This window comes from Danio rerio, chromosome 12 (genome assembly GCF_049306965.1).
Source record: "Danio rerio strain Tuebingen ecotype United States chromosome 12, GRCz12tu, whole genome shotgun sequence".
Lineage (NCBI taxonomy): Eukaryota > Metazoa > Chordata > Actinopteri > Cypriniformes > Danionidae > Danio > Danio rerio.
The window spans coordinates 8377852-8401163 of NC_133187.1; the positions used below are offsets into that span (position 1 = coordinate 8377852).

Consider the following 23312-nt stretch of genomic DNA (forward strand, 5'->3'; position numbering starts at 1 on the left):
CACAACACAACAAATCACAACAAAACAAAACAAAACAAAACAAAACAAAACAAAACAAAACAAAACAAAACAAAACAAAACAAAACAAAACAAAACAAAACAAAACAAAACAAAACAAAACACAAAACAAAACAAAACAAAACAAAACAAAACACAAAACAAAGCAAAACAAAACAAAACAAAACAAAACAAAACAAAACAAAACAAAACAAAACAAAACAAAACACAAAACTCCAGTCTTTGGATTTTTATCTTCTACACTAATATGGTAATTGTTTTTGAATGATGTTCAAGCTAATATTGTTACCGACTTTACAAAACGAAATAAAATAAAGTGAAACAAAACAAAACTCTAGTCTTTAGATTTTTATCGTCTACAATAATATTGTAATCGTTTTTTATGATGTGCGAGCTAATATTACATATCTCACTTTACAAAACAAAACAAATGAAATGAAGTGAAACAAAACAAAACAAACCTCTATTCTCTGGAATTTTAAGGTTTACAATAATATTGTGATCACTTTTAATAGCGCAAGTTATTATTATGTTGCTGAATTTGCTAAATGAAGTAAAAAAATGAAATGAAGAAAAAGAAGTCTTATTTTTATCGTCTACAATAATATTGAAATAGTTTTTTAATGATGTGCGAGCGAATATTACGCTACTCGCTTAACGAAACAAAACAAAAAACTTTAGTTTTTAGATTTTTATAATCTACAATAATATTGTAATAATTTTTAATTGATGTGCAAGCTAATATTGCATAAATGACTTTGCAAAATGAAATGAAACAAAGTGGAACAAAACGAAGTAAAGTCAAACAAAACAAAACTCGAGTCTTATTTTTATCGTCTACAATAATATTGAAATAGTTTTTTAATGATGTGCGAGCGAATATTACGTTAATCACTTTACAAAATAAAAACACTACTTTAGTTAGTGTTTTGTATAATCTACACTAATATTGTAATCGTTTTTGAATGATGTTCAAGCTAATATTACGCTACTGACTTTACAAAACAAACAAAATGAAGTGAAACAAAACAAAGATTCACAAGATTTTTATCGTGTACTATAATATTGTATAATAATTGATACTAATTATACCAACAGTTCAACAGTTAATATTGACTGAGTAATATTTTAGACACAACACTGTCTGATTTTTTTTTTTTTTTTTACTGGACTATCATTTTATTTTAGCAATTAAAAAAAAAGTTCTTTAATTTAAAATTACAAATATTTTCAGTATATAAATTGTGTGTCTCTGTCTTCATAAATGGCCATTTATGAATACATAAAATTATAGCTAATGATGTATAATATATAATAACATATGTGTGCCTATTTATAATTATAATGGCTAAAAAAAATGTAGATGGACATTTTTGAAATACTTAAAAAAATGTTTCATATGTGCTTTTTCAAATCCATTTTAAATATGTGCAATCCAAATCTAAACTTCTATATAATGTCATTTGCTCAAACATACATACATACATACATACATACATACATACATACATACATATACATACATGACACATTTCATATATACCCAAGTTAATGTATATGAATAAATACATATGCCATCTGCCGTTGGTAAAATAACTAGAAAATCCTACACCAACTCCAAACTCACTCCATTGGTTTAGTCAGTGTTTCTATGTCAGACTGACTGAAGTTTTACATAAACAAAGCAATGTTCTGATTGGGCATCAGAATCACAATGTGCAGTAGACATTAGCTGTATATACTGTACAGTCATCAACATGAGTAAGCATTTTATCAACTGAATACTATAAATCCCCTCTAAATAATCAAAAAAGAGCACAAAAAAACAAACAAAACCAGTGATCCATTCTGTTCAGCTCGATACTCCGTGAACCAGATACTGCACCAGTATCAAATGATCAAATCAATTCCAATCCCCTCACGTTCACAGGCAGATGTTCATGTTTATGTTTATGTGAACACTGACCTCAAAAAACATGAGATTATATACAGTGGGCCACAAGCTGAGGGGCTATACGTCTCGTCAGGAGTGCAGTGTTGCCAAGCAACCCAATCCTCACTGCAGAGGAGCTGGGAGTCCTGAGATGGAGCTCGCTTCACAAAAGCACACACTATAGACCATTTCAATGTGGTGATGTCACTGGCCCATAAACATTTCCTGCTTGTTGTCAAACTAATTCGTAAGTGCAACAAGAGGCAATTTAAGCTTATCTTTATGTTCAAACAGCTGTCATGGCATTACTTTTCAATATGTGGACCTATTCTGGAGAAGCTATGGAAATTAAAAATCTACTACAGGAAGTACGTTGCAACACAGGCTCATTCTGAAAACATAAGCTGCGTCCCAAATCGCATACTTATGCACTATTCTACGCCATTTTGTAGTATAAATAGTGTGAGTAGTGTGTTCACACTGAAAACTCTAAAAAATAATAAGTGCACTTTAATTACCCGAATGATGCACTCATTCAGCCGCTAAAATTAAGTGTGTAATGATGGACACTTCACGCACTCAACAACCGCAGGTTTGCTCACGTAGCGGAAGAGGCGGAGCTATCGGGCGCACATGTTGTATTACTTTATTTATTTTGGATGGTAAAAGCAAAATTCTCCTACGAGAGTGATTATAGCGCCTCCCGATGGTGAATGCGGTTATACTCACAGCAGCTATTATTTGATAATTCGGTCGTTTATTTCACGGATTTGGCAACCGTCAAACGTCATCAGGGAAACAGTTTGAATTTCCGCTTAGTAAAAAAACATTAGTGTGCCATTTGGGACACTACATACATATACTATGCTGTTGAGTGTGTAAGTGCATAAGTACATGAGTGCAAAGTGTATAGTGTGCCATTTGGGACGCAGCTCTAGTCCCGTGGACGTTTCTGGAGACCGCGAATTATGTAGCCGGAGGTATGTATGGCTGCTTTTCATTTTTTTACGCTAAAGCTACGGGGTGGTATGATGCCGTTCCTTTTGGCGCTTACCGGCTGACCGCTAATCTCCGTGTGGAGAGCTTTCTCACCGCAACCAGTTTGTCCAGTTAGCTCGTCGTGTACATCAGCAGACATAAGGCGCAGAGAGAAGTTGACCACGACGATGACTGGGTTCAAGTCCAGGGAAGAGCAGTTCCAGAAATCAGGTAAGACAAAAACAGAATTCAAAAAATAAAATGAATGAGTGAACAACAGGGTGAGAATGTGGTAAAATCCGAAAACGTGGTAAAAATCAGACGAGGGCTTTTCTATTTCAGGACGGCTTTTGTAAATCGTCGGTTGGGTTTAGGGAAGTAAGCGGGCAGGCGGACTGGTCAATTGGTAAAGTTGGTTGGGTTTAGGGAAGTAGGAGAGTGGGTCAGTCGATTGGCTGGTCGCCCAGTCAATAATTCAGTCATTCAGTCGGTCGATAGCGGCCTCTAGTGGGTTAACACGAGAACAGCATGGGCGCAAAAGGCGCTCGCGAGAGACATTTGAAATGCGAAACAGCGCACACATCTGCCTCTCGCGAATTCGTGAAAACAAAAACTGCAAAAATACATACCTCCCGGGATGTATTTCGCAGTTTCCAGAAACGTCCATGGGACTACGTTTTCAGAATGAGACTGGGTTGGAAGTACGTTAGGACCATTGTTATTCTTTACATCCTTCAAAATGGTATGTATGAGAAGACTTGATCTCTCTCACACACACACACACGTTTGTTTTTGTGAAAAGTGGGGACATTACATAGGTTTCCATTCATTTTGTACAGTCCAAACCGTATATTATATTGCCCTCACCCCACCCTACCCCTAAACCCAATCATCACAGGTGACTGTGCAGCTTTACTCTCTGATTAAACTCATTCTGTATGATTTATAAGCATTTTGAGAAATGAGGACGTCACCAATGTCCTCACATTTCACCTCCTTTTTGTAATACCTGTGTCATACCCATGTCATTATTCAGATTTGTGTCCTGATATGTCACAAAAACACGTACACACACACACACACACGTACACACACACACACACACACACACACACACACACACACACACACACACACACACACACACACACCTCCTAACTGAAGCTTTGCTATATAATGCATGTTACTTTTTCCTTTTAGGGCGAGAAATTGTTCAGCTGAAGTCAAAATTTTAGCACTTTATTTATGGGCTTGTTTCAATGACTTTAAATTTTTTGTTTTTCACTAACCACGCATAAATGTTTCTTTCTCAAAAACACACACACATACAAACATTCTGCTTAGGTTTTATTGTAGCCCAACTTGTCCTGTTTACAGTGTTAGCACACTTTAGCCATTTATATGTTTTTAAGATACTGAAAACAATACAAATGTCAGTGCATGTCCAAACTTCTCCAGAGCCCCAAAACACCCTCAGACCCCAGAGGGTTAAAACCATAAATTTGTTTTTTCAAAGTATTTCCTATAACACATAATTTTACATTTGCATATTTAAATATTTTTTTTTGCCAACTATATTTATTAAAATTTTTTGCAGATACAATATCATATACATACAGAAATAAGTAATACACTGTTCTGCTTTTTCACAACTAAGAACCAATGACCATCAGAAAAAATATATAGTAATAAAATGACACGGTAAATGTAAAAAAATAATAAATAATAAATATATAAACAACAACAGCAAAAAACTAGCTACAAAAGTAATAAATAAATAATAATAAAAACATAAAAACATTAAAAAAATAACAAAAAAATAAAAACCTTTATTCCTCTTCTGCTTCAAGATCAAAGTGTCAATATAATTCAACAAGGGTTTCCATGTTTTGTAAAAGGATTTTAAAGACCCTTTTAATGAAAACCTATTTTTTTCCAATTTTAAACACAAAAGAATTTATTTTATCCATCTGTCATGTGAAGGTGGAGATGTTTGTTTCCATTTAAGTAGAATAAGCCTCCTAGCCAATAATGTAGTAAAAGCCACAACGTTCTGTATTGTTGAAGGCAAATTTGGCTCAAAAGGAATTCCGAATAGTGCTGTTAGAGGGTTTGGAGTGGCTGATATGTTAAAAGTTTTTTCAAAAGTATTGAATATTTTAGACCAAAACACTGTCAATTTTAGACAAGACCAGAACATGTGTGTGTGATTTGCTGGAGATTGTTGACACCTATTACAAGTATTATTTCTATTTGGGTATATTTTGGCTAATCTGGCATTAGTGTAGTGTGCTCTGTGAAAAATCTTGCACTGCATTAAACTGTGTCGGGCACATATAGAAGAACTGTGTACAAGATTGACTATATAATCCCATTCTATTTCACTGATGGTGATCCCCAACTCTTGTTCCCATGTATTCTTGGGTAATTCAGGGGAATCAGAATTCAAGGAGTTTATTGACAGATAGATGACAGAGACTATCCCTTTTCTGTCTGGGTTAAAGGAAAGAATGGTGTGCATTTTTGAATCAGGAGGAAGATTAGGGAACTGAGTAAACTGGTTTTGTACAAAATGTCTTATCTAAAAGAAGCGAAAAAGATGAGTTTTGGGAAGATGAAACTTTTCAGACAAAAAAAAACCTTTTTCATACAAGTCCTTAATGGTATTAATACATGCAATTCTTAATGGATTGGATCGACTGGGGAAGTATGGTCATAGATATTAGTTGTTTTACTACATTTGTACCCTATTCAACAGCAGTATTTTCCCTTCAGCCTAAAAGACTGACTGCGTATGTGATTATGTGTTTCAATTTAATATGCTTCCGCTAATGTTCATCTCTCGCCCTCTTTGAAGAAGCACTTTCTGGCCAAACCTCAACAAATCCACCTCTTGCATTTAGACAATTAGCGGCCAGTGTTTAGAAACAAAGGCTGTCCACCAGTCATCCCAGTACACTCTGTTTCTTTCAATTTCACCATCTCAAACACCAACATTCAACAATTTTGGTCACAGTGACCTTCACAACACAAATGAAAATCGATCTAGTGGGAAATTAAAACACAAACAAAACAAATGATATCCCGCTAACAGCAAGATCCATTTGCACTTTTCGTCATTGATTTTAGCACTCCTAAAAGGTATTTGGATGTTTAATGGGCCTATAGATTATATACGGAAATATATAAACTCACCGGACACTTTATTAGGTACGCCTGTCCAACTGCTTGTTAAAGCAAATTTCTAATCAGCCAATCACATGGCAGCAACTAAATGTATTTAGGGGTGTAGACATGGCGATCTGCTGCAGATCAAACCGAGCATCAGAATGGGGAAGAAAGGTGATTTAAGTGACTTTGAACGTGCCATGGTTGCTAGTATCAGACGGGTTGCTCCGAGTATTTCAGAAACTGCTGATCTACTGGGATTTTGCCGCACAACCATCTCTAGGGTTTACAGAGAATTTTCCAGTGAGCAGCAGTTCTGTTGGCACAAATGCCTTGTTGATGCTAGAGGTCAGAGGAGAATGGCCAGACTGGCTCCAGCTGATAGAAAAGCAATTGATGTGTTCACAAACAGAGGAGCAAACCCAAAAAACACCCAGCTACATGATACAGAGTCCAGACACTCTATAACAAGCTCACTGTATAAACACACACACACATACATAGACATACAGCACCTAGCAAGCGACACACAGCACACGCTCACACACATACACACACACATAGACAGCACCAAGCTAGCGACACACAGCATCACGCTCTCTCATTCACACACATACAAATGCAGGCTCACTCGCTCGGGAGTCGGGAGCAATATTGTTAGACCGCCCACTCCCAATCAAATTACACCAGTTACCGACCCCTCCCACGCTTTGTTTGGAAAATTATTCCCGCCCTACAAGAGATAAGTTCGGGTCCCGCGGCTGTACTGAGACCTCTACCACACGTTACAACCGAGGTATGCAGAAGAACATCTCGAACACGTTAAACCTTGAGACAGATGAGCTACAGCAGCAAAAGACCACACCATGTGCCACTCCTGTCAGCTAAGAACAGGAAACTGAGGCTACAATTCACACAGGCTAACCAAAATTGGACAATAGAAGATTGGAGAAACGTTGCCTGGTCTAATGAGTCTGGATTTCTGCTGTAACATTCGGATGGAAGAGTCAGAATTTGGCGTCAACAACATGAAAGCATGGATCCATCCTGCCTTGAATTAATGGATCAGGCTGATGGTGGTGGTGTAACGATGTGGGGGATATTTTCCAGGCACATTGGTACCAAATGAGCATCGTGTCACTGCCACAGCCTACCTGAGTATTGTTGTTGACCATGTCCATCTCTTTATAACATTTCTGAGAAATGTTTGCAGCACCTTGTTGAATTTATGCCACTGGTTCCAATTATTTAGTTGTTAGAAGTGGGGTGTCAGACTGGGTTTAATTGAGGGCTATGATAAAAACTAGTAGTCAACAATTGAAGTGGATCAAAACTTTTTTGTCCTACAACTACTTAAAAACATCCATTCTTGTCTTGTAAATTTCGAAAAACTTTTTGATCCACTTCCAATTCTGATTTATACTGTATTTTGAAAATCTAATCACACATATTTACAATAAATCTTTGTAGAAAAACAAAAAAATTCAAAATAAATAAAGGAATATCTGCCATCCAATCAAGTTGGATTAGGGCTGTGCAATTAATCGAAAATCCGATTTCGGCTTCTAACGATTATGAAAAACCATTAATCGAGATAAATGATTATTGCATCATATACCAAAAGGGCAAAAGACCGCGTGCTTATGTGTGTGTACAACACGCGCACACGCATAAGTACGCGGTCAGCATTCGGTGTCATTCGCACACTGAGACGAGCAGAGGAGCATAAACATCTAAAGTAATCTTAACGTGAGCGCTTTAATGGTCAAATAGGTGTCAAAACGTGGTGATTAGTAATTATTCATATTAACCCTCATTTGCGTAATAAACAAACGAGTTGAGAATCAAAAGACACGTGAAAGAGAAACCATTAAAGTGACAGTGCGAAATGCTGCCGCCTGTTTTATCATTAATCAAACGACGAGAACATCCCTTACTGCTCCTGACTGAAGGATTTTTGTAGCTAAAGTGTTTTTCTTAGGGTGAAGATGCTTAAATCAAAGTTTGTTTCATATTTTTATTCTGTTGTATTTATTTCTCTTTCCTTTGCAGGGTGGAAAATAACTGTATATATACAGTTGAAATTAGAATTATTAGCCCTCCTTAATGTTAGCAACCCTTTTTCTCCAATTTCTGTTTAATGGAAAGAAGTTTTTTTACTTATTTCTGAACATAATAGTTTTGATACATCATGTCTAGTAACTGATTTGTTGTATCTTTGCTATGATGACAGGACATAAAATTTTTCTAGATGTTTTTCAAAATACAAGCATTCTGATTAAAGTGCAATTCAAAGGCTTAATTAGAGTAATAAGGTAAGTCATTATATAACAGCAGTTTCTTCTGCAGACAATCAAAAAACATATTGCTTAAGGGGGCTAATAATATTGACCTTAAAATGGGTTTCAAAATATTTAAACCTGCTTTTATTCTAGCTAAAATATAACAAATTAGACTTTCACCAGAAGAAAAAAATGGAGGAAATACTGTTAAAATTCCTTGCTCTGTTTAACATAATTTGGGAAATAGTTATTTAAAAAAACTAATTCTCAGGAGTGCTAATAATTTTGACTTCAACTGATACTCGTTTTGAATAATCGTGATTACAATTATGACCAAAATAATCGTGATTAGGATTTTTTCTAAAATCGAGCAGCCCTAAGTTGGATCAATATATTAAGATGGTGGAAGTGTTTTTTTCTTCTTCCTTATTTGCTTTTAAAATGGAGTTACATCACTGCAAAAGTATGATCGCGAATTTTGCTCAGCATCAGGAACTTTGTTACAGTACACAGATAAGATTCAAATGGACGGAAGCAAACAAACAAACATCCAATGATTTTATTATTTATAATTGGACTGGAATTTTAAATGTACTTATATTCCAGCATCTGTGTGCCAGTCCAGCTGCCTCTGTTGCTCTGTGTGTGAACTTCTGTTTCTGTGCGCCACATGATTGTGTGTGAGATGTGCTCTAAACACACGGTGTACATCTGCAGTAAAGCTCTGGATGATCTCTAGAGAGCCAAACAACACTACCAACACACACACAGAACGACCGCTGTTTACCACACAATCGAGAGAGAACCGAATATCTCAATGTGGTTGTAATAACAATGATTAATAGATCTTTTCATTAGATATATTAGATACCTATGAATCTATTGTTCGGAAATACACACAAACCGTGTTGGGGGTAACGCATTACGAGTTACGTAATAAATTGACGAGTTCTGTAATAATATGACTTTTCTAAGTTTCAAGAGTTCACACTTAGCTGATGATTGATTCTAAAGTTTGTTTGACATGCTGTCCCGGGAGAGAGCCCTGAGCTTTAGAGGAGTAGTTTCAAGCAGGGCCGGAGTGGGACTCCTTTTCAGCCCTGGAGTTTCAAGCCTCAGACCGGCCCACCTCAGTTCACGATTGACTATGTTGAAATAAGGTCATTTCAAATTTAGTTTCTAATTACAATATCACATCTTTTTTTTTTTGAGAAAACAGCTGCTTTAGAACTTCAAATGTTCAACGACCCAACAGTATTTTATGTCTTAACAATATAAATGAAAAAAAAAAGTTACTCAGACGAGGATCAAACCTGGGTCGGAGGCGTTGTAACCTAACGTGCTGACCACTGGACCACATAAAAAGAGCAGAACTGCGGTAAAATAATAAATAAGAACACTGTGGTCAAGTGAATAAATTAATTAATTTAAAAACTGTGACTGCAGAGAGCTACAGATTCTGGAGCAAGGGACACCGGCCCTCGCGTCCAAAAAATGAACCGGCCCACCGGGAATTCTCCCGGTCCTCCCAATTAGCCAATCCGGGCCTGGTTTCAAGCATGGAAGTTTGTGAAGCAGTTTGCGAATGCTAGATGAAACGACGGATTTGGGAAACATCAAATCAACAAACGTTAGCCCCTTTCACACATACAGACTTTTCCAGAAAATTACTGGAAAAACAACTTCCGAAAGGTTGTATGTGTGAACAGGCCCTTTTTGAAAATACCGGGAAATTCGTTCTGGCTATTTTCCGGAAAGAGAAGTTGTAACATTACCGGTAATTCGTCGGAATGCTGCGCTGTGTGAATGCAGAAGGAAGTTTGCCGGAAAGAGCGCGTACACGTCTAGAACGTGCTGACGTGAGCCAATCATACCAGTCAGACGCATTCACGTCCGCGCGGTTAATGAAAATAAAAGCCTTTGAATATGTTTCCAGACAAATTTAGCTGCTAGATGTTACTCAGATAACATTTATATGTTTCTTCTTAATGCCAACGGTGTAAATAATTATCGATAATATGCTTAAGATAAGCCGTTGTTTGTTTACCTTCAAGCTCTGCGTTGCGTGTGCCCGTGAATCAGCTGGTGAGCACCAGCACACGCACACACACATCATGAACATCTCGACATGCGAAAGTGTTTCTCTATATGTTTTCATCGAAGTTGTTCACAACACTGATCCATCCAGAGTTTGTAATGTAGTCAAATGTTTACAAATACAGACGCAGCCGTTTAGACAACCCAAGCTCATTCTGGAAACGTAGCCCCGCGGACGTTTCTGGAGACCGCGATTTACGTGGCCGGAGGTACGAAGACGTGGGTTTTTGCTTTTTTTTTTTTTTCCCCGATCCGGCGGCTTTTCGCGCGAGAACGGCGCGGGCGTGAACGCCGCGCGCTTCCGAGAGGCGCCCGCCCGAGACGCGAAAAAGCGCGCACAGCAGTCTCTCGCAGATCCGCGAAAACAAAAAAACGCTCGAATACGTACCTCCCGGGATGTAAATCGCGGTCCGCAGAAACGTCCGCGGGGCTACGTTTCCACAATGAGCCCGGGTTGCGTTTAGAGGTCATTTCTGGGTAATGATGTCAGAATTTACCGGTATTTTGGAATGGATGTGTGAACGGTCTTTTCCCGAAAAATTCCGTAACGTCCTCGCCTGTGTGAAAAGCACTTTTTTGAATTTTCCTGTTAAAGTCGTTCCGTAAATTTTCCGTATTTTTAACGGTATCACTGTGTGAAAGGGGCTTATGTTTGTTAAGACGGAACTTGCAACCTCAAAAACAATGGTTTTCAGAAACGCACCAGAAATGTGTTGAAAAAAAAATTCTTCTTTCTGTTAAACAGAAATTGGAGGAAAAAATATACAGGGGGGCTAATAATTCAGGAAGGCTAATAATTCTGACTTTAACATAGTATCTTCTACCATGTACACACAATTCTATAATCAACCTATGGTACACTTTTCTAAAACAATAACCTCAAACTTTTCAGCAAAAATGTATGATTAATCATCAAGACAATCATGTTATAATCCTTTAAACACTATTTTGAGTCTTGGAGCACTGATACAAAGCCTTTTTTCTTATAAATGCTTCATACAGGGTCTTGATCTATGAGCGGAACACGCAATCATCATCTTCTTGCTTTATTGCAGTGCTACTCTTCGCTCATTTAAAGCCCATTAGGACTGATTATCATTACTGAAACATCCCTGTCCACACTGTAAGAAGACGATGCAGTTTGAGGCACAAAAGCTCATTAACTGTAGGCGTCCCAGTAGATCTGGCCTGGACTAATGAACGGCAGTCAGCTCATATTAGCCAGCGGTCTGAACCACAGCCGTCCACCAGCATCTGATACTATAGGAGAGCTTTACATTATTGATATACAGACTGCAGGAACTCCATATATGGCATAATAGTGTATTCGTAGAGTATCCATACAAGAAGCAAATGATGTTTGTGACAATTTTGGGTCTGCGATATTCAGTTTTTATTAAACAACATTTCAATGTTTATTTTACTTAATTTTTATCATAATAATAATTATTATTTATTTTTTTAATGTGTTTATTTATTTATTTACTTATATGTTTGTTTATTTTATATTAATTTATTAAAAAATTTTTGCTGGCTAATGAGTTAAACCTAATGGTTCAAAGGTAAAGATATGACAAAAATATTTTTACTTTTACTTAGTAATATTTCTTTATTTAGGCACTAATGTGTTGCCCTGACTAATGGGTAACACATATTGGTAAAGATCTACCAAAAAAAAGAAAAACAAACAAAAAAATATATCAACATTTATTTTAATAATAATTATTATTATTATTATTTTGTTTGTTTATTTTATTTTATTTAGTTTTTATTTTTTTATTTTTTTATTTATTTATTTATTTAATTATTACTATTAATATTATTATTGTTAATTTTCTGTTTTTTATTTTTTTTATTTTAATATTTTACATTTTTTATTTTTATTTGTTTATTTTTATTTAATTATTTGTATATTATTTTGTTACAAACATTTTACCAAAACTAAAGATGTGCCATTTTTTTTCATTCATGTTATAATATTTATTTAATATTATTATAATTATTATTATTATTTTTAATTACATTTTATTTATTTACAATCTTTTTGTTGGCGAATTAGTGGTTTGCAGGATAATGCCAAAAATAAAGATTTAAATGGGCGATCATTGAGTATTTGGGACTGCATTGTGATCAATAAATAGAGTCTTTTTAATATGTTATTATCAATTAATTATTGTTCTTAAATTTTCTGAAAATGCTTTTTTTCTCTACATAACATTATTAACATTAACATTATTATACTTGAATAACATTTACAGGCTGAGAAATATGCTAAAAAGAATCTGTGTCAGGTGATCCTTTTATATATATACTATGAATATTGCATGTGATCTTTTATAAGAGATGTATAATTCACAGTGTGGGCAGGAAGTGAATATGCCTTATATTAAGAAGATGTGCTTAATAATTCATCAGGTTTTCTTCTACAGGTAAAAATGACCCAAAACTGATGTAACTCCAGAAATCCAATGATGAAATACTTAAGAAATGGCAAAATTAAGGTGTAAACATCATACAAGAGTCGCTCACCGGAGCAACAGAATCACAAAGAGCAGAAAGAGATTTAAATAAATGAATAAATCATAATAATTAAAAACAATTTTTTTTAATCTGGTTGCTTCTGTTAATCCTGTTAATAATAATAATAATAATAATAATAATAATAATAATAATAATAATAATAATTATTATTATTATTATTATTATTATTATTATTATTATTATTATTATTATTATTATTATTGTTATTAACAGGAGCAACAGGATCACACCTACAGCCTGAGCTGTAAATAAATAAACAAATAAATAATAATGTTATGATCACCAGCAGTGTTTCCTCCCAACATCACTCCCTACATTCCTACCAAAAAGCAACTCCCAGAAATCATTGCAGCAATCACTGCCGCTACAGCTGGCAGTCATTTGGACACACACTACATATGCTGGTTTTTGACCTCTGCCTGCTTAACCAATCGAAATAAAGCTGCATTTAAATCTAACCTTTTCTTCACGGCCTCCATTTGCAACTAATAATACTAATAATAATAGTAGTAGTAGTATTTATAAGAATAATGTACTGATTTATTGACATTACTACTATTATTATTAATGTTGTTGTTGATGTTGTTATTTTTGTTGTTACTATTTTTATATTATTATTTTTATTAATCAGTTTGATCAGTAGATAAATGAATAAATAATAATAATTATTATAATAAAAAGAACAAACAGGCTGAGATTTAAATAAATAAATAATTAAATTAATTAATTAATTTAAAAAAGTATATTCACAAAAACAGGCTGAGATTTAAATAATAATAATAATAATAATAATAATAATAATAATAATAATAATAATAATAATAATATCCTTATTTTTGTTATTACTATTATTGATATTATTATTGTTAATATTATTATTATTAATTTTATTGTTATTGTTGTTGATTATTATTATGATTATTATTATATATTATTATTAGCATTATTATTAGTAGTATTAATAGTAGTAGTAGTAGTAGTAGTAGTAGTTGTAGTATTACAGATTATAAATATTATTAGTATTAATTATAATAATAATGCATTGATTTATAATTATGATTATTATGATGATTGTTATTATTGTTATTATTATTATTAATATTATTATTATCATCATCATCATCATTACACATATCATTATACACATATTTTCAAAACAAAATGGAATTTAAATGTAAATAATGAAATGTAAATCACCCCTTTTTGTCTCTGTCATGAATCAGGAGTGACAGTAATGTCCCTTAAAACCAGACAGATGTCCACAAATACCTTGAATCTGATCCAAACTCTCTTGGGATCCAAAACGAAGCTTCAGTTCAGAAGGAAACCCTGTTTTCCCAAATATATTCAAACGCACTCAACTCATGCTACAGTAAAACTCAAACTGCTGTGGTTCAATAGTGCATATGATTAACTGTGCAGAATCACTGATCTGCTCATTCAAACACTTCAGTCCCAATAACCCAAAACCAAGCTCTCAGATTCATTATTCAGTATTTCCAACACAATAAACCAAACGCCCAACATTCAGCAAACTTTAAACAGAGCTCGTGACTGATGAACCCTCAGGACATCTGAATGGAAAAGATAATAAATTGTGCGTCAAAAAGCCAAGCAGGGTGTGTGTGTGTGTGTGTGGCAAGAAATCAGAAATCAGACACACAGATGGGCATCTCACGGTTCATCTGCACCAAGAACACACACACACACACACATTTTTACTATGAAACTAGATTAATAATGATGTATGCAACAAAAAATGTGATGTACACACACGTAGCCAAATTCACAAATTCAAGTGATATCGGTAAATATCTGGTAAATTACTACCGGTACCTGAAATCTGAAAACTTTCACAGAGGCAAGGTCGTTCTGGAATTTTTCCGGAAAAGACTATTCTCACATCCATTCCAAAATACTGGTAAAAACCACAGGCGCTACGTCATAATCACGCCCCTACAAGAGAAAGCTTCTAATTGGTTAACGTGGCGTAAATGTGCACTGAAATTTTTGTCAAACGTGCAAAACGCCCAACCTGCGAACTCGCTTCAAACTCGCTTCATTCATTCGAATTGCATCATTACCACCGGCAAATTGCGCCGCAGGATGTCTATTCCCATCTTTGCATTGACTTAGCATTGACACTTGCTTGACGCTTCATCCACGACTGGTGTGAACGCAGCATAAGGAATACAGAATTTTTCATGCACTACTTGTTTTCTTCAACCTTAAATACTTATTTTACACAATATTGTTCTGTCTTTTGTAAAAGAACTTGTATATTCTGTCTTAGGTTGTGTGTATAGTTAAGTATTTACAGTATAGGTGGTAACAGTTTCCAGCAGAATCTACAGTAACTTAATGGCAGCAGTTCGCCGGTAACTTACAGTAAATCAGTAACAGCAAAATAACTGTATTTACATTTCCAGCACCATTTATCTTGCTGTATATGTAGTTACAGTGTTGTGTTTACTGTAAAATGTACAGTCATTTTTACAATGCAACTTTAAAATACAGTAACATACTGCGTTCAACTGTCCATCATTAAAATTGGGTTCATACTTAGGTTCAGTACTGATAAAAGACTTGAAAATCAGTTCCGAGAGCCCATCATGCATTCGTTTGTACTTCAAGGACAAAGACGGCAGGTGCACGCCGTATGAAAAGCGCAGGAGTTATTTTCATCAGGACACAGTGATGCCCACAGCAATGCTTCAGCAAGACAATCTGGACGCTCTCGGGACTCAAGAGAGGCAGGTATTTCCGCACTGACACAGTGAATCTTTCAGGAATTACATGTTCACATATTAATGAGAGCAGCAGAAGCAGCTCAGTCTGACGTCCGTTTGTTTGCCCGTAGCTACACTGATGACATCACTGACCGAGAGCAAGAAGGAAAACCCTGTCAAAAACATGAGCTTCTGCTAGCTGGAAGAATCATGAAGATCCATTAGGATTTATTATTAGATTTAATTTTCACAAGGTCAGTCTCTTGAGATTTAAAAATCTTTTTTTTCAAGTGAAACCTGGCAGAAATGTCAGCATAAAACATTCAGGGTTGTCACTCTATGAAATAATTCATGACTTTTTTTTTTCAAAGACATATATGATTTCGTCTTAATTCTAAGATATGAAACCATGTTCCAAACCTCAACTAGTGTTATCATGTGATTTTTTTTTTGCAAACAGGCTTAAACAAATACAAGGGTTAGAAAATAAAACTAAAATGCCTGATTTTAGACCACAATATTTCATTAATATACTGTGGGACCTTGTGGCCAATACAGCATCAATTCATCTGGGGAATGAAAGGTACAAGTCCTGCACAGTGGCCAGAGGGATTTTGAGCCATACTCTGGTGACCAGGTCACCACGTGATGCTGGTGGAGGAAAACTTTTCCTGACTCACTGCTCAAAACAGCCCAAAGTGACTCAATAATGTTTCGATCAGGTGACTGTGCAGGCCATGGGAGATGTTTACTTTCATGTTCATCAAACCACTCTGTCAGCAGTCTTGCTGTGTGTATTGGTGCATTATCCCCCTAATACACAACACGGCCTTCAGGATAAAATGTTTGAACAATTGGGTGCACATATTCCTCCAGAATGGTTCGGTAGCCTGTGGCAGTGATGCTCCTTCTAGCACAAGTATTGAGCCTAGGGAATGAAGTGATATTGCAGCAAAACCATCACTGAAGGTAGACTACACTTCTTTGGGGCTTCTCGACACCGTAACTCTCCTTGATGTGGGAAAGGCAGTGAAGGTAGACTATGCTTCTTTGGGGCTTCTCCACACCGTAACTCTCCTTGATGTGGGAAAGGCAGTGAAGGTAGACTATGCTTCTTTGGGGCTTCTCGACACCGTAACTCTCCTTGATGTGGAAAAGGCAGTGAAGGTAGACTATGCTTCTTTGGGGCTTCTCCACACTGTAACTCTCCTTGATGTGGGAAAGGCAGTGAAGGTAGACTATGCTTCTTTGGGGCTTCTCCACACTGTAACTCTCCTTGACGGAGGAAAGGCAGTGAAGGTGGACTATGCTTCTTTGGGGCTTCTCCACACTGTAACTCTCCTTGATGTGGGAAAGGCAGTGAAGGTAGACTATGCTTCTTTGGGGGTTCTCCACACTGTAACTCTCCTTGACGGAGGAAAGGCAGTGAAGGTAGACTATGCTTCTTTGGGGCTTCTCCACACTGTAACTCTCCTTGATGTGGGAAAGGCAGTGAAGGTAGACTATGCTTCTTTGGGGGTTCTCCACACTGTAACTCTCCTTGACGAAGGAAAGGCAGTGAAGGTAGACTATGCTTCTTTGGGGCTTCTCCACACTGTAACTCTCCTTGACGGAGGAAAGGCAGTGAAGGTAGACTATGCTTCTTTGGGGATTCTCCACACTGTAACTCTCCTTGACTTGGGAAAGGCAGTGAAGGTGGACTATGCTTCTTTGGGGCTTCTCGACACCGTAACTCTCCTTGATGTGGGAAAGGCAGTGAAGGTAGACTATGCTTCTTTGGGGCTTCTCCACACTGTAACTCTCCTTGATGTGGGAAAGGCAGTGAAGGTAGACTATGCTTCTTTGGGGGTTCTCCACACTGTAACTCTCCTTGACTTGGGAAAGGCAGTGAAGGTGGACTATGCTTCTTTGGGGCTTCTCTACACTGTAACTCTCCTTGAAGTGGGAAAGACAGTGAAGGTGGATTACGCTTCTTTGGGGCTTCTCCACACTGTAACTCTCCTTGAAGTGGGAAAGACAGTGAAGGTGGATTACGCTTTTTTGGGGCTTCTCCACACTGTAACTCTCCTTGAAGTGGGAAAGACAGTGAAGGTGGATTACGCTTTTTTGGGGCTTCTCCACACTGTAACTCTCCTTGAAGTGGGAAAGACAGTGAAGGTGGATTACGCTTTTTTGGGGCTTCTCCACACTGTAACTCTCCTTGATGTGGGAAAGACAGTGAAGGTGAATTACACTTCTTTGAGGCTTCTCCACAATGTAACTCTCCTTGACGTGGGAAAAACAGTGAAGGTGGATTACGCTTCTTTGAGGGTTCTCCACACTGTAACTCTCCTTGATGTGGGAAAGACAGTGAGGGTAGACTACGCTTCTTTGGGGCTTCTCCATACTGTAACTCTCCTTGATGTGGGAAAGACAGTGAAGGTAGACTCATCAAAGAACAATAAATGTTTCACATTGTCCACAGCCCAAGATTTTTGTAGCTGAAACCCTTGAAACCGACATTTGGCATTGGCACAAGTGACTAAAAGTTTGGGTATAGCAGCCCAGCCATGTAAATTGACCCTGTGGAGCTCCTGATGAACAACATTGGTGTAAACAGGAGAGTTGAAGTGCATATTTAATTCTGCAGTGAGTCGGCAGCTGTAGTGTTATGCTTTTTTGATATGAGATATCACCCATCCCTACCATACAGTATAGGTAAATATTATAGCGCACAAGCAGCACGCAAGCCTAATGCATAAATGTCAGGACACAGATAATGCTCATTACAGTCCATTATGTGGCTGTCACAGTGAAGTAATGAAGTCTTGCCTGGGGTCATTGGGTTTACCATCAGGAGGAAGAGTGTAGTAACTCACTCTATCTGCTGATCAACAGCAAACCAGAACAGAGAAGAAATGAGGCCAATCTCAGTCCCTGATGTTTGCAGAGCTCAGCAGAATGACGGCGGCTCTGGACACACATGCTTTTATTCTCACAGAAATGGATGAAGGTATCTTTCACATCTTATTATCAGTATTTCATTTTTAGGGAGCATTCTGTATTTAGACTATTTCTATTAATGTGCAATACTGTAATAGTTTTGTCATTTGCTAGACAATGTATAACTATTATGTGTCTATTATAAATATTATCATTGAAATCCATGTTTTATGTACAACTCTTTAAAACAAACCCACTAACAAAGTTATTTTCCTCAAAAAATAAAAGCTTACATGCATTTGGTAGATGCCTTCATCTAAAGCGGCTAGCATAGCATTCAAAATGTAGTGCATTTTATAGTACCTTTTCACATTTCTGGGTTTTTCAACAGCGTAAGTGGTCATAGTTGGGTAAACTTAGAGCGCAGTGAATGGGAGAGGACAAAAAATTGCATTCCTATATGCTTAAATAATAAAAGAAAAACTCAACGATAATGTTATCATGACTGTGTGTGACATAACGGCAGTTAAAAGAAAGAACATTATGTGGAACCCAACATATTTTACAGTGTACATATAAACTTGAATTGACACATATCAGATTTATAATAAGCTGCGACAGCCGGTCATTACTACATCAAGATCCAATCACTGTTTACACACACACACACACACACACACACACACACACACACACACAAATTGCTAAAACTAAAACAAACACTAGGAGCGAATGGTGATTCTTTGATTTTCCTGCATGCTCTATTTTCTGCTGTTTCAGCTCTCTGTCCTTTGTGATTTAAATGTGAATCTGCTTTGTATCTCTCCCCTCCTCTCTCTCTTTCTCTCTCTGCTTTATAATATTTCTCTTCTCGCTCAGTTTCACTTCAGGCTTATTTCCATTTTTATTTCTTGCTTCCATCTTTCATTCCCTCAGTGTAATCCTCCTCATTTTCTCCTTCTCTTGTTTAAATGAAAGGGGAAATATTAGACTGGTTAGCACAGTCCCCTGCTGGTGGATGCTGCAAATACACCATTATTAAGGGTAAAAAATAAACAAATAATGTCTCTTTCTGCTGCATTTACAAATCAGGATTGTAACCGATTGACTTCTACAAGGACAGCTTTCTGAATGTAATATGCATTCACCAAATTATTGATTGGCCTACATCATATAATGATTAATCCTGATGTAAACAGTAAAAAAAAAAATGGTAAAAAGCTTTTAAAAGGCTGATTCAAAGACTGACATATTTCTGCAGGAGTGTTGTTATAAAATGTCATGATGTGAATTATGTGGGGAAAAGAAGAGTGTGATATTTGGATTTGCAGTCTGATTTATGTGTTTTGTCTAAATAGTAAACACATTTACATATTAATTTTGATATTTTATTGATATTAATCTGTATTTTAACCATTTTTAACAAACATCTATAACATTGTTATTATTGTTTGTTCATTTTCTTTTCTTTTCCCTTTATTATTCAGGGGTCGCCACAGCGGTATGAACCACCAACTTATCCAGCATATGTTTTACACAGCTAATGCCCTTCCAGCTGCAAAACAACACTGGGAAACGACCATACACTTTTGCATTTACACACATACACTACGGCACGCAAAGACAGGGAGAACATGCAAACTCCACACAGAAATGCCAACTAACCCAGTCGGGACTTAAACCAGCAACATTCTTGCTGTAAGACGATCGTGCCACCCACTGCGCACCGTGACGCCTATTATCATTATTATTATTATTATTATTATTATTACTACTACTACTACTATCGTTATTGTTTGTTTAAATGTAAACATTTATAATTATTTCCCCCAAAAAATGTTAAGCATTTTTAATATTAATATTAATACTATTCACAACCGTGAAAATCATTTAATATTTACACAAACACACATGCACGCACGCACGCACGCATGCACGCACGCACGCACACACACTAATTGTTTGTTTGTTTGTTTAAATGTAAATATTTAGAATTATTTTAAAAATATAAAAATATTTAAACTAGTATGATTATTATTCTTATTATTATTATTATTAACAAAGGTTTGTAATATTTAATATTTACACACATTTATATTTATATATTTATACGTAAATATTTACACACATTTACAATACATTTATGTTTGTTTTTGTTTGTTTGCTTTTTAAATGTAAATATTTATAATTATTTTCAAAATATAAACATTTAAATTTGTAAGATTATCATTATTATTAATAACAAATTATTATTATTATTATTATTATTATTATTATTATTATTATTATTATTATTACATTATTGATATTATTATTATTATTATTATTATTATTATTATTGTTATCATTATTGTTATCATTATTGTTATTATTATTATTATTATTATTAACATTGATTTTTAATATTTAATGTTCACACACACACACATACACACTTTCATTGTAAAGAAAAAGGAGCCTGAACACCCTTCAAAATATCACCTTTTCTATTTTATCATCATTTTAATTAGTGAACTAGTTAATGACATTTCCAACATCAATTACTGCCTGAATAAAGAGGTGAGAGAGAAAAAAAAAAACAGAAAAATAATCAGTATTTGGTGACAAAGTGTCCCGTGAGCTCTGGGGGGAAGCAGAGCTGGTGGACGGGTGTCTCGAGGGAGCCGATGGCCTCTACTCAAACAATAAAAGAAAGCGGGAGGAGACGGTGAAAAATGGGCCTGGTTCTTAATAAGTGATGGGGGATTAATGAAGCAGCTTGGCATGTTTGGATAAAAAGATGGGGGTGATGATGGTGCTGGTGGCAAAATGTGTTCATGCGTGTCTATCTGAACCCTCAACCCCCCTTAAAACATGCTTTTAGTAATGCATCGAACCCACCCAAATGAGGAAAGATGAAGAGGGGCAGACGGGGGTGGAGGAGGACCAGGATGAACTTAAATTAATTAACAGCCAGGGGGTTAATGTTTTTGTGCTGGTGGCCACACTGAATCCAATATAAGCTCTCACTCAATCTCTAGGTAAACTGATGAAATCCATTAGGAGGATTATTATGGATGTGGTAAGACTTTTTTTTTAATTTGTTCCTCAATTTGTTAAAAATATAACATAAGTAAATGTGTTTTCAGTAAAGATTTATGCGAAATAATAATAATAATAATAATAATAATATTTCCCAGAGATGGGTTGCTGCTGGAAGGGCATCCGCTGTGTAAAAATGTGCTGAATAAGTTGGCGGTTCACTCCGCTGTGGCGACTCCCGAGTAATAACGGAACTAAGCCGACATGAATGAATAATATTAATATTAATAAAAATACATTCATTCCTTTTCATTTCCAGCCACAACCCATCTCTGGGAAACATCCACACACACTCATACACTACGGACAATTTTGCCTACCCAATTCACCTGTACCGCATGTCTTTGGACTGTGGGGGAAACCGGAGCCCCCGGAGGAAACCCACGCGAACGCAGGGAGAACATGCAAACTCCACACAGAAATGCCAACTGAGCCGAGGATTGAACCAGCAACCCAGCGACCTTCTAGCTGTGAGGCGACAGCACTACCTATTGCGCCACTGCTTCGCCCTACAATAATAATAATAATAACAATAACAATAATATAATATAAAAATACTAAAAAAATTAATAAAAATAATAGTAAAATATATATTTTATTTATTTAAACATTGATAAATTAAATAAAGGTTTTGCAGAGGGGGTTTTGGGAATCACCTTTTAAACCTCCATAAGTCAGAAAATACTGCAAAAATCCCCAAAAATAAATAGTAAATAAAATAATATAAAAAATAAGATGTTTAATAAGGCAAATTATTTTATGAACAATTAACAAATCACTCAATAAAAACCTTCAGAATATGAATAAAGCTGCTGAGGATGAGATTTACAGCTCATTGCAAAATAAAAAACTAGTTATGAGAAAATGGCCTTTAATAAATATACAGACATAAAATACAGAGATAAAGGGTGGCAAATAAAAAAGTTAAAAGTGTATTTAAGATTTAACAGAAATAAATAAATAAAAATTGACAAGTGGAAGAAAGAAAATAGCATCTTGCTATCAAAGTCACTCTCATACAGTCGGGCACTTGTCCAGCGCTCTAAGTGTTTGTTTGCGTTTGTTCTAGTAAAGGTCTGCCAGCAGCGGCAGACTGGAGTATGGATTTTTCCTTTTTGGTTTGCTCGTGCATTGAGCTCGACACTCGATCCACTGCCAAAAGCGAACGTGCATGAACTCATCTATTCCAGTGTAACAGCAGCAGGAGGACGGACACAAACCCAAACCCATGAGGACAATACATCTGTGTCTCACTAACAATAACAGGTAACCAAGAGGAAGATCACAAATATTTTAACACAAATATAATATTTTAAATGAAAACATGTTAAATTGATGTATTTAAAATTTTATTATTGTATGTCATTGTTGACAATCAATAAACCAACTAACCAACCATCCAACCATCCATCCAACCATCCATCCATCCATCCATCCATCCATCCATCCATCCATCCATCCATCCATCAATAATCAATCAATTAACCAGCCAACAATCAATCAATCAATCAATCAATCAATCAATCAATCAATCAATCAATCAATCAATCAATCAATCAATCA

The 23312-nt window shown here is 35.9% G+C and overlaps 1 protein-coding gene across 23 annotated transcripts in view; it reads right to left on the bottom strand.

The window, feature by feature from the left end:
* ank3b (ankyrin 3b) overlaps window positions 1-23312 on the bottom strand; it is a 211155-nt gene that overhangs the window by 182235 nt on the left and 5608 nt on the right. The gene's annotated exons all lie outside the window — the stretch shown is intronic.